The following is an 11,736-nucleotide window of genomic DNA, read 5'->3' as shown; positions in this document are numbered from 1 at the left end:
CATGTGCTCCGCGCCTGGCCAGGTTCTCCGTCACTCTCCGCAAGGCCTCCTGCTTTTTCGCCCGGTTCTTGGCAGCGGCTTCATTGGCCATCTTTAGCCCCAACCGCTCCCTGCGGCCCGGCTCCAAGATCTATGAAGTAGGAGTGTCAGCGGCCTGCACCGGCCCATCACTGAGCCAGGCATTCCCTTGCTGCTAGGGGAAGCCTCCTTCTTCCCATGGCCCCCATGATCCCTGAAACCCCTAATTGCCTCCCCTAAAAGCTCACCAAAAGTCTCTAACCAGCTAGGCCTGCCTAAGCTGCCCACCTGCCAAGGGCCTAGCTCAATCCACCTGTCATCATGGTCTTCTCAAAGTCAGCACTGCTGAGTTAAGAATCTCACAATCTTTTAGGAAAAAAGAGGGTCTTGTCTTAATCTGCTTCCCTCCGACTATTTTTGTCTTTATTGACCTTCAGTATTTCTTTTGAGTACTTCCCAAAATGTTTCTTTGGCCTATTTTCTCCTCAGCTCTAGCAGCTTGTTTTTTTGTTTGTTTGTTTTGTTTGTTTTGTTTTGTTTTGTTTTTCCCACTTGTCTGATCTTCTAAGTTGTGTGGATTGAAAAAAATATTTTATATCATCATTTTCCTGCTGCAACATTAGAGCAAAATGTTGTGTTCGATAGGTTTTCAAAGAAATGCTAATTGGCCCTCACACAATTGCTTTGCCTTTCTGACTTAAAAAATTATACATATTTGAAAGATCTAAGATGACAGAACAGAGTTTCTTATTATTATGTAAAGTAAAACTCGTGTGAAAACTGAACCTGAGCTCTCAATGTTATTAATGATGTATTCTAATCCATCAGAGCTAATATGTAGATAACCATTCATTATCACATTTTCTTTTTTCCTCAATATTGAGTTTTCTATTGCTTGTTGAACGTTTCACCTCCACTACTTACTTAAGGATTTCATTAATATTAGCTCATCTCATTTTCTTTTTATTCCCATATTAAACACAGAGATGAAAAAATAAAGCCTTTTATTAAGCAGAGCCCAGAAAAAAAGTGTTTAATTGCCTCTGGTTCTTTCTTTGTCTCAGCAAGGCCATTTTCAAATATAGAAATATTGTTTACCATATTTAATGCTGACATGAGGTTTGCAAATATAACAAGATTTATGTGCCTGCTACCTTTGCAGCGGAAAAAAAATGAGAACAGTGCACATTTACAAAGATAGGCAAGTGGGAAATATAATAATAAAACTTTGTGCATACTTTTAGAATCAGAAGACAAACTTCAGAGTTTTAAACAGTGATAAGCAACTTATTTTACTGAACACTTTTAATAGAGCTGTGAAACCTATTGTCATAATGTGTGGTATTTGTGTACTTGAGAGTTTCAATGAAATATGCCAAATGTTTTTTTTAATCAGCATGATCAGAATAGTTAGTCTGCTTAATAATGATACTGATGAGCTAAATACTTCCAGATTTCACTTATGATGTGTGAGGTTGAAAATCCTATGTGTACAGGTAATTTTCATACTTGTTTTAAATTATCTGTTTATATCTTTTCATTTGTTACCTGTGTTTATTTTCTCCACATTTATATAAGCACATTATGGATTATTGATATCGGCTATTCATTTGTGACTAATGTTGCAAGTGTACATTCACTCTTTTTCATTTGTCTTTTGACTCTTCTCATTACATTTTTATGCTGAGATTTTTAAAATCTAATTTCAAGGTATTAATAGTTTATATCTTCTAGATTCTGTATTATTAAAATTTTTTTCATACATTCAAATCAGCATGATGAATTCACCTACGTTTTCTTCATGTGCGTGTATGTGTATATGAGTGTGTGTGTATGTGTGTGTGTGTAAGGGGGAATACAATAAGTCGACATGGGACAAAGATGAGATATTCAAAACGTACATCTTATGGGATACTTCTCTCAAAAGAAGGTGCTCATAGATAGGATGCATGCAAATAACTTTCAGATTCTTAGACTACTGTAAGGCAAAATACTTTAAAAATATTACAGAAAGCTGTAACAGGAAAAAAATCTTAACAGTCCGTAGGTGCTGCATTGTTTCATGGTTTTGTGATTTCTATTTGTGAAAAGTTGAAATGAGAGAAGAGTCAGAACTAGGGGAGAAATATGAACATTAAGTGATTCTAAACTCATTTACATCCTCAGTGTCAGGCTCCCATCATGTATATATGTTTCTTGATGTAAACGCTTCCTAGACATTGGCTATTGGAAAATCGTTAGATATCTTCCCTAAGTCATCCTATGTTTGCATATATAATGATAATCTACAGACCATGGGGTCAAAGTGCCTATAGGATTATCCTGGAAAACATGCAGGAATAGAACTTGCAGGAGTAATGGATTCTTACAAAGAATACAAATGGCATCGGCAAACTGTATAATGAATATGAACCACTTTTTCACACAAAATAAAATTATCCAAGTGTTTATTTTTAATTCATACCAAGTAGTAAAAGTATCTATAAGTAGTAACTTTTATTTTTAAAAAAGATCTGATAAGATTTAGAACACACACAGGTACACAATGAATTTTTAGTGGAAAAATTAAAGGGGATAAAAACTGTAAATCTTTAGTTATATTATTTAAGCTATACAATATCTGCACAGTTTTCAATGTAAAATTTACTACAAGAATTCAGTGTTTACTGCCATGAACTTATACTATTATAATAAAAGAAGTTTTAATAATGAAAAAGTAAGATCATAATACTATATACTTAAATTTTATGGCTAGAATTGCCATTGACATCAGATTTACTCAATTTATGGTTGAAAAAGTGAAGTGATTAAAGATCTGTAACTGTTTAAACAACTTAGAGATGTGATAACTTGGCTGGTGCATGCCACCTTTCTATAATCTAAAGTATATCTTAAAACAGCATCCAAACTTAGTTTTATTATACTTATATCATAAGTATGCTTCCAAGACCCAAACAATATTTTATTTATATTTGAAGAAATCAGAACCTGATATTAACTTTTAATTGTAGCAACAGAAGAGCCAAGCAAGAGGAGGGGTGTAGAGAAGCTACCATCTGTGCACTGCAGGTGGTGGTGATAGGTATAAGTGGAGTAGAAGAGATGTGCTCTGGTGATAAGAACGCAAAGCGGGGCTGCTAATTCGAGATGCAAAGTCTATCACAGATGCTACAATACTGCTGCCTTCCATTCAGCAAATGGTCTTTTTTGTGAGTTTAATCACGGGAGTGGGAATAATTGTTGTTTTGTTATACAGAGTGACGATATTCTAAGGGGAATAAAATCTCAAGCTTGACAGGCATATAAAACTGATGAATCTTTCTTGTAAAGCTAAAACTTTAGCACTAGTTTTAAAATGCTTCAATTTTTATAAGTCCTAAACCTAAACTATACAGGCAGTGCTCTACTGTACCTTCCCTTTCCCTCGTGTTTCTTTTTCTCCAATGCTTACCTTCTCTTGTCATCCTGGTAGGTCAGAAAAAATAAATGGCTCAGAAACAATGAATACTAATTTGGTGAGAATACAAAGTCTGCACTTCAGAGATCTGAGCATCACGGCTTTGAACACTAAGTGTTGTACGCTGGGTTTGATTTTGTTTTAGAGTATGTCCTTATAATAAGTTAACTGACTTTTTAATGAGTTAGCTTTGCAAAGCCTACTATTTATATCAATTTTGGAGGTGTTTTGAATTTCAAATAGGTGTTCTTTGTTAGTTCACATTTGCAATAAACTTTTAAAACAAAATACATATTTGAATTGGGAACTGCTTATCATATAATTTCTCCTGGTAAATATAAGGCCTTCAATAAAGATATGTTGAGCGAAAAAAAAGAGTATGCATGCAAGCATGCATGAATTGCTCAGCACTCATTCTTAACTTTGATACCAGACTATAAAATGCCCATTCATATAAAACCGGAGGAAGTTCAACTATATTGTTGCCCTCTATGAAATCAATAACAGTTTAGGTTAAACAATCTGTTTTTGTTTATATTTAAACAAATGCACACTTAATATCACAATAAAAATTTAAAACAATGAACTTGGAAAACAATGAAAACAGCACTTTCTAAGACTTTACTAAGAAATTAATCTCTGTTTAAGAAAATCAGAAGTACATTATCAAAATCAAGGAGTTATACAAAATAACCCTAGGGTTTGTGATTCAGTGTCCTACCATTCAGTAAGTCCTAATTTAACAATTCTCATTTTTTCATCCTCTTTCCACCAAAACTAGGAATTTGCCAAAGAGAGCAGCAATGTTTCCCTTTAAATACTTTTTATTCATGAATAGATGCAAATTTTATCTGAATTCAGACTTATTTCCTGTGGACTTATGTGTATAAAAATGAACTTCAAAATTTCGCAAATATGGATTAAGATTACGACCAAATGTAAATAAGAGATGAATACTATGTACATTTTTATAAGTCTGAAAAAATGAGTACTGTGCTTATGTGTAGTTCCTTTTTCCTTAGTCTTACTGATTCTCTTCATTTGTAAAGATATTTAGGTTAGCATTGAGAGCATGTGTGAACCAGTGTTTTTTTAATGGAAAAATATGTTTTCTAATGATATACTTAATATTTATTGAAATCTTTAGGCATAGGAGTGATCCCAGGATAGAATGAAGAATGGAACAAAACAAATTAATTATATTACAAATATATGATGAAACCTCACTGAATATGTGGAAGAATAATGTGCTAACCTATCTGGGTATGAGATAACAATCCTGATACTGCTTTACAGGCATGCTGAAAGTAAATAGTTAAATAAACTAGTTAAGCAAACAGGATGGCAGATAGTGGGGACACATTCCTCCCTGTTGTAAGGGGGTACAATCAAGCAAAAGGGTAGACTATGTGGTAATATTCAGAAGGTAAGATACTAGAGTTGAATTTGTCAGTATAGACTCATGTAGCTTAATATAGATATGGACAGTTACATACAGAAAATATTTGCAGAAATCTATGTGTGTACAGTGGTTAGTATACACAAATATATTTCATTACATTGTCTTCTGAGAGGTCCTAGAAGCAACAGCACCCCAAGTAGCAATGAATACACTTTGAACCTAGACTTCAGTTTCTAATATTATTTTTTAGAAAAGGATCCAGGAGAAATGGCTGATTTTAGAACTGGGAAAAAAATATGGAAGTTAAGCCTGGAGTATCTCGTGCCAGGAAAAAAAGAGTGCTCAAAAATAAAACACAACAATGAAGAAAGCCAAATAGACGCAGAAGGCAATCAAAATAACTCTCAGTGGTCAAAGCTGGAACAGTTTAAGCAACGAAATAAAGTAGTATTAAATTATAAACCAAATTGTAAAATAAATATCTGTGTGAATCCATACTTATATAAATAAATGATTAAAAAACAAATTAATGGGAAAAGATACAAATCTCCCATACAGAATAATTCCAAATAAGTTATGTAGATTTTGCCTTTAAGGAGTGTTAAGTCTCCACTTCTTAAGTGTGAGCTGCACATGGTGACTTCTTCCCAAAGGGTAAAGTATGGAAAAGACAGAAGGGGTGGATGAAAGTGACTTTACATTGGAGAAACCTGATAAATACTTCCCGAGGCAAGTGGTTGAAGTCTAATTTAATAGTGATAATGCAATTTTGGTATGATCTGATAAAAATTGTTGTGTCCAGAATAACCAGACCCAACTTGAGTGCTCTTAACCAGGAGACAGTTTATTAGCCGGCGGCTGTCCTTGCAAAGGAGCAGCCTCGAAATGCCAAGATACAAGGTTTTTAAGCCCCAAATCCCATTCCTCATTCTGTCTTAAACACAAAGGTCCATCTTTCTCCTATTCGCTACCTGTCAACCCACTGGTCAGGTGTGCAAGCGGGAAGTACAGAAGCAGAAAGCTTGTGTTAGAATGTTATGTTCCTATGGGTGATTGCCTATGTTCCCATGGACAATAGCCAGTGTTCCCATGGGCGATGGCCAAACAGTAATTTTCAGCTTATATACAATTGATTATTTTTCATGCCACGCAAGCAAGCAGGGTTACACAGGCTAAAATTGGCAGTTAGCGTATGAGCTCATTGTTACAAGTTTCATGATTAACAGAATGTGGTTAGGGGTTCCAGAAACTAGGCCTAAGTTATAGACTTCCTTTGTCCAGTTTCAGGTTTTAATTATTCTTTAACCCTTTCACATTTCAGCAGGCCATTACAAAAATGACACTTAATCTCTGTGATCTTAACCTCTATACCCCAGAAATCAGTTTAACCATGTGGGAAAAAAGGCTGCCACAGTTAAGAGGAGCTTGATAAGACATATGATTAAGTGTAATGTGGTATAGAAAAAAAGACACAAGAGTAAAATTGAGTAACTCTGAATATTGCATGAACTTTAATAATAAGAATGTATCAATATCAGTTCATTAATTGTAAGAAATGTATAATACTACTGTAAGAAATTAATAAAGGAACTGGATGTGGGACATAGGAAACTATAAAACCTTTTTTATGGAGAGGAAAGTTATTATAAAAGGTTATTAAGTTTAAATATATATTTAAATTTTGTTTTACCATTACATGATTATAATCCATTCCCCAGTGAATTATGAGATTATTCTGCAATCCTGACATAGATACCTATTGTTCTAATTCTTTGATATTTTTTCAACACACCCTTACTTGGTATATTGTGAATTATAGCCCTTGAGTGGAAAAACAAAACCTAGTATTTAACAACTTAAAAAAAATGACAGCCCCTGCTTTCTGGAGTGTCTAAGTTTAAATAGGAAAACAAATTATAAGTATAAATCCATCACTTAAGTTACAATGTGACACACGAGAACTGGTAAAATAGATGCATGCCCTGGAGAATGTGGTCGCTTTTATATTAAACTTTGATAAATAGTGTGTTCTTGCTGTCATCCTTGTGTTAGTAAAATATACAAAACATGGATGATATTAGATACTGTAAGAAATTAGCTATAAAAGATATTATACAAACAAATGGTATCTGAATGTTTATTAATGTAAGACAAATAGCTTTGTAGGAACTATTTCAATACCATACTTTGATTTGATTACCAACAATTTGTAAAAAGAAAATTATATATGACTCACTACCACACTTGAGAAATTAAATATCAGTTTATTTTGAGTCTTCTATGTAACTTTAATTTCCTTTCCTGGTTTTTAGAAGAGCATCATAATTTTGTGTTTGTTCAAATGTAACCTCTAAAAGATTTTTAGATGAATAAGGAGTCAGTTTTGTCTTTTCAAACAAAATTTAAAGTGATCCTTTAATTTCTAAACAAAAATAAATTTTATAGAGTGTAGAAAATTAACTGAACAAATGATTAGACATGTGAGAAAGCAGTGCAGCAAATAGTGGTTACTTTTTTGTGCATGACCTCTTGGAATGACTGATGCTAAATGTAATAGTTTTTGTCCTATTTATTAGGCATCAAAAATGTTTCAATAATATGCATGTGATGTGGAGATAAAATTTCTGCCTGTTCCTGGACTCGCCAATAAGCCTCTTTCTGTAATACACACACATATACACCCACACATTTTGCTCTCAAAATACACCATGTTTTCTGTTAATTAAAACTGATGGATTCTATGATTTTTAGTAAACACAATTCTCTATAGTTTTTTTCTAACCAATGAGTCTATAAATTACGTTATCTGTATTTTTTTTAAGGCATAATCTTATTAAAGGCAAGAAAGATTTTTATTTTATTTAATTTTAAAGGAGCAGATGTTTTGCATGTGTCCCAGTCTCACTGCTGTTGGTTGTTTTAGTGCCCTTCGAAATACCTTCCCAAACTGTCTGCCCTAATATAATTGAAAGACTTGAATGAAATATAAATTTGTGAAGAAGCGCAGTTAGTCCTTCAGATTGTCTGTCAGAATATCCCTTTCTTATGTTGAACCCTAAACTTTTCCACATTAGGATTAAACATAGGTCTTAATTTGACATTTTGTGAACAATAAAATCATGTTCTCTATTTGACATGGTTTCTTATTTGAATAAAATAAGTGCATCTCTCTCTTAACCTGCAGTTGAATTTTCTCTATATAATATTCCTCTAGTTATTCTTTTCAAATAAATGAAATATTTTATCCCTCTCATAATTTTATTTCTTTTAATACATGTTTAAAGATCACTGTACCCCTAAACACCCATGTTTGATATTTTGACTGAAATGTATTACAACTGTTCATGCTTTAATTCACATTTCTAAAAAGTGTCCTATTCTTAAAAATCACAGAATAAATATTAATTGAAACTAATGGAAATAATATTAGATCATATCATAAAAAAACTTATGCAACTAAATTTAACCAGTCGATCAATCCTTCAAGAAACAAGTAAATTAATGTGAATTTTAACTTGAGCACTAACAAAAGCAATAAGTAATCTTAATTTTAAATAGGCCAGTTAAATCCCCATTGACAGCTTTGCTTGGCGTCACTGTCATTCAGTCTCTTACATCTTTAGCTAGGGAGCTCCAGCTTTTACTTCCGATTTGTAGGCCATTTGGAGGCATTTTCTTTCAATAAAAACCAGTTCCATCAAAATTTAGAATCTGATATTTGTCATAGCCGTCATCATCAATCAATATTTTAACATAGGAGAGAAATGGCTTCACAGCTTCATCTTCTGCACTGGCGGTGTCACCATTTACATAAACATTTGAGAAAAATATAATAGTCCTTACATAAGGACTGCAGCTTACGCAGAATTTTCAGCCATTTTTCCTTAAGATTTTCATATATTGCTAAGACTTTTTTTAATTGTAGAAATTGTTCCTTAATGTTTCATACTATTAATGTATTATGAAAATTGGCTTTGAGCTAATGCTACATGAACAGACACTAGCCTCCTTGTGGAATAAATTATTGTTGCACACCTGCTAATTTAATATATAGCAACATAAAGAAATGAGGATTTTGGCAGCATAGATTATACTCAGTAATTTTATCTGTTTCACAAATTTGGGATGTAATAAAGCAGGATTATCATTATAATATTTCAGTAGTTTTGTGTCTATTGCCTAAGTTTGTTTGAGGTTTTGGAAGCACTCATGCTACTGACTGTACTCAGTTCCCTCCACTGACCCCTGACTTCTTTGCCCAGTAACTCTACCTTAACTGGGTCACTCAGTAGCTACATTTTTAAAGTTTCATTTTTTGAAAATTATAGTTTAGAACCTTTTACTCTACTATACTTTTATTAAATTTAAACTCATATTTCCAAATGTTTTATATTTATAGAAAAAATGTAATACCTACATATTTAGTCTAAATTACTCAGTCTTTTCACATTTTACATCTTTTGCATTGAGACCAATTTTAAATTTCTTCACCCCTCCTTTACACATTATTCTTATGTCTCCATGCCATACTCAAAGGAGAAAGCAGTTTGAAATGTCAGAATAATTTATCTGTAGAATTACGTTCAACATTGAGTAATAATGATTTAAACAGGAATTCATTTTCTCAACAAACAGGCACAAAACTGTAGAGAATAGACTAGAGTGTCAGCTATACTAAGGGAGCATTAGCTCATTTTTTTTCTATCAACCCTGAGCTATGTGATTTCTACTTTTAAGGTCACCTCATGGTCCAAGATGGCTACTGGAGCATCAACCACTACGTGTGATATTCAGACAGATGCAAAGAGGAAGGGAGGAAAAGATAAAGACTTTGCGCTCTCTCTTTAAAATAAATAAATAAATATATATATTTGTATATAAGATGTAGCACATTATATTTTAAATATTACACTGGATTATATTTTATAATGTAATTTGGGCCACTCTAGGCATAAATGTAGTTTCTACTTATTTTTATTTTTATTTTATGTTTTTTTCATGTTTTTGTATCAAGTTTACATTCTTTTAAAATAATCGAAAAGTTTACTGCTGCTTTTGTTATTGAAAGATGTCAAGTTTCACAATAATCATATAATCCTTAAAATTTTAAAGCACCAAAGTGAGCTATTTTCTAGTTTGGTTTTTGAACAGTTGTTACTAAATTTTTCTCACAATTGGTTTATTTAAATCTTTTATTTCTGTTTACTTCTATTTGAATTATTTCTATTTTTCTAGAAAATTCAACACAGTAATGAAATATTTACATTTATTAACAGAGAGCTTGTTAATCTATTGTCTATCATTTTAATTTCATATCTAGATTTATTCCCTGTCTAAATTCTGATTTTGGTATTTGTGTTTCCTTTTCCATAATTTGGCTAAGAAGTACTGTATCGAGCTTTTTATTCTTTCAAAAACCGAATCTGGATTTGTATCAGATGGCTGCTTTTCTCTTTTTAAAATAATGTCTATGCTGTTATATTATCTTTATTGATTAGTATTTACCATGTTATTTTTGGAAATTATAGGCGAATGTTTTATTTAAAATGTTATTTGCTTATTAATGCAGGTGTTTAAAATGATGCATTTTTTTTTCATAAATCTGTTGCATTACAAAGCTTCTGAAGGACTTACTGTGTATAATTTTTGAGGCATGAACATTGTTCTGTAAATTACCTTGTCTTCAAGGAAACCATATATAATGTAAATTCAGGTTTACTGTCTGCAAACTACAGACAGTAAGATGGACCCATTTTGCAACCACTATAAGATATATAAGTATTATTAATTTATATGTATACTCATTTTTTACACATGCAAACGTTTCTCAAATGATATTTATGTGAAAATGTACACTTGAAAGGTAAAGATAGCCAAATCCTATTCAAGTATGTTAATGGTACATAGTAATACTAAGAAAGTAAATTAAACTTAAATTATTTTGCAAATTAAGACAACCAACTATTTTCTCCTCTATGCAGTATATAGCCTTTTGTACTAAAAATAAAACATATTAGCCTTTTTAGATTTAACTACCTCTATGTAGTTTAGTTCTCAAACAGTGGAACCAAATAGTTTGTCTACCAATACAGTCTTTCCTCAAATCTCTGTGTGTTAAACTCAGACTTGCCTAGTCACTTTTTATTACTTTTTAAAAGCACAGGCAGCTTTCCAAGATATTTTATCAAAATCACTTTATTCTTTTCTTATGAGAAAGGTCATACTGAGTCCATTTACAACAATAGAAGTATTCATAAAAATAAAAGGTTACATATCACACCTGAGCATGAGTGGTCAGAATTTACTGAAGAATTATTCTTGTGCCCTTCAGACTTCATCTTTTTTAATCCTTCAGCTTTTATAATCTCTCTTCAGCAGAATCATTAATATTTTGTTTTAGTTAAGCAAGTGGGAATTTTAAATGAGCTGCGATGGAAGTAGCTGGCCAAAAGCCCACCCCCTTTAGTCTAGCCACATTGCCCTTTTTTGCATATCAATGGCCCCATTTCTCATGTTCCCCTGTGTTATGCAGAGCTGATTCAACACAAAGCTTCTTTTGAATTAAAAGAAGATGAACACAGGGGTCAGTTTATCAGACCTGGAAGGAGAGAAGAAATGAGCTCAACAAGCAGTGAAGCAATCTGGAATACAATCAAGGACAAGAGCAAAATCAGATTTATACATTTGCATCGCTTCATATTCTCTTTCGTTTTTAATAGTCAAAAAGCAGCTTTTCCAATTTTAAATTTTGGATTTATTTTCATTTGTTTTTAACAACTTAAAATGACTGAACACAGGTAAAAAATAAAAATTTATCTATTCATAAATAACTTTTTAGGTAATATTCACATAATAGGAA

Source organism: Pteropus alecto, unplaced genomic scaffold (genome assembly GCF_000325575.1).
Source record: "Pteropus alecto unplaced genomic scaffold, ASM32557v1 scaffold72, whole genome shotgun sequence".
Taxonomy (NCBI): domain Eukaryota; kingdom Metazoa; phylum Chordata; class Mammalia; order Chiroptera; family Pteropodidae; genus Pteropus; species Pteropus alecto.
The sequence above is the reverse complement of the archived record's forward strand: the minus strand, read 5'-3'. Positions refer to the sequence as shown.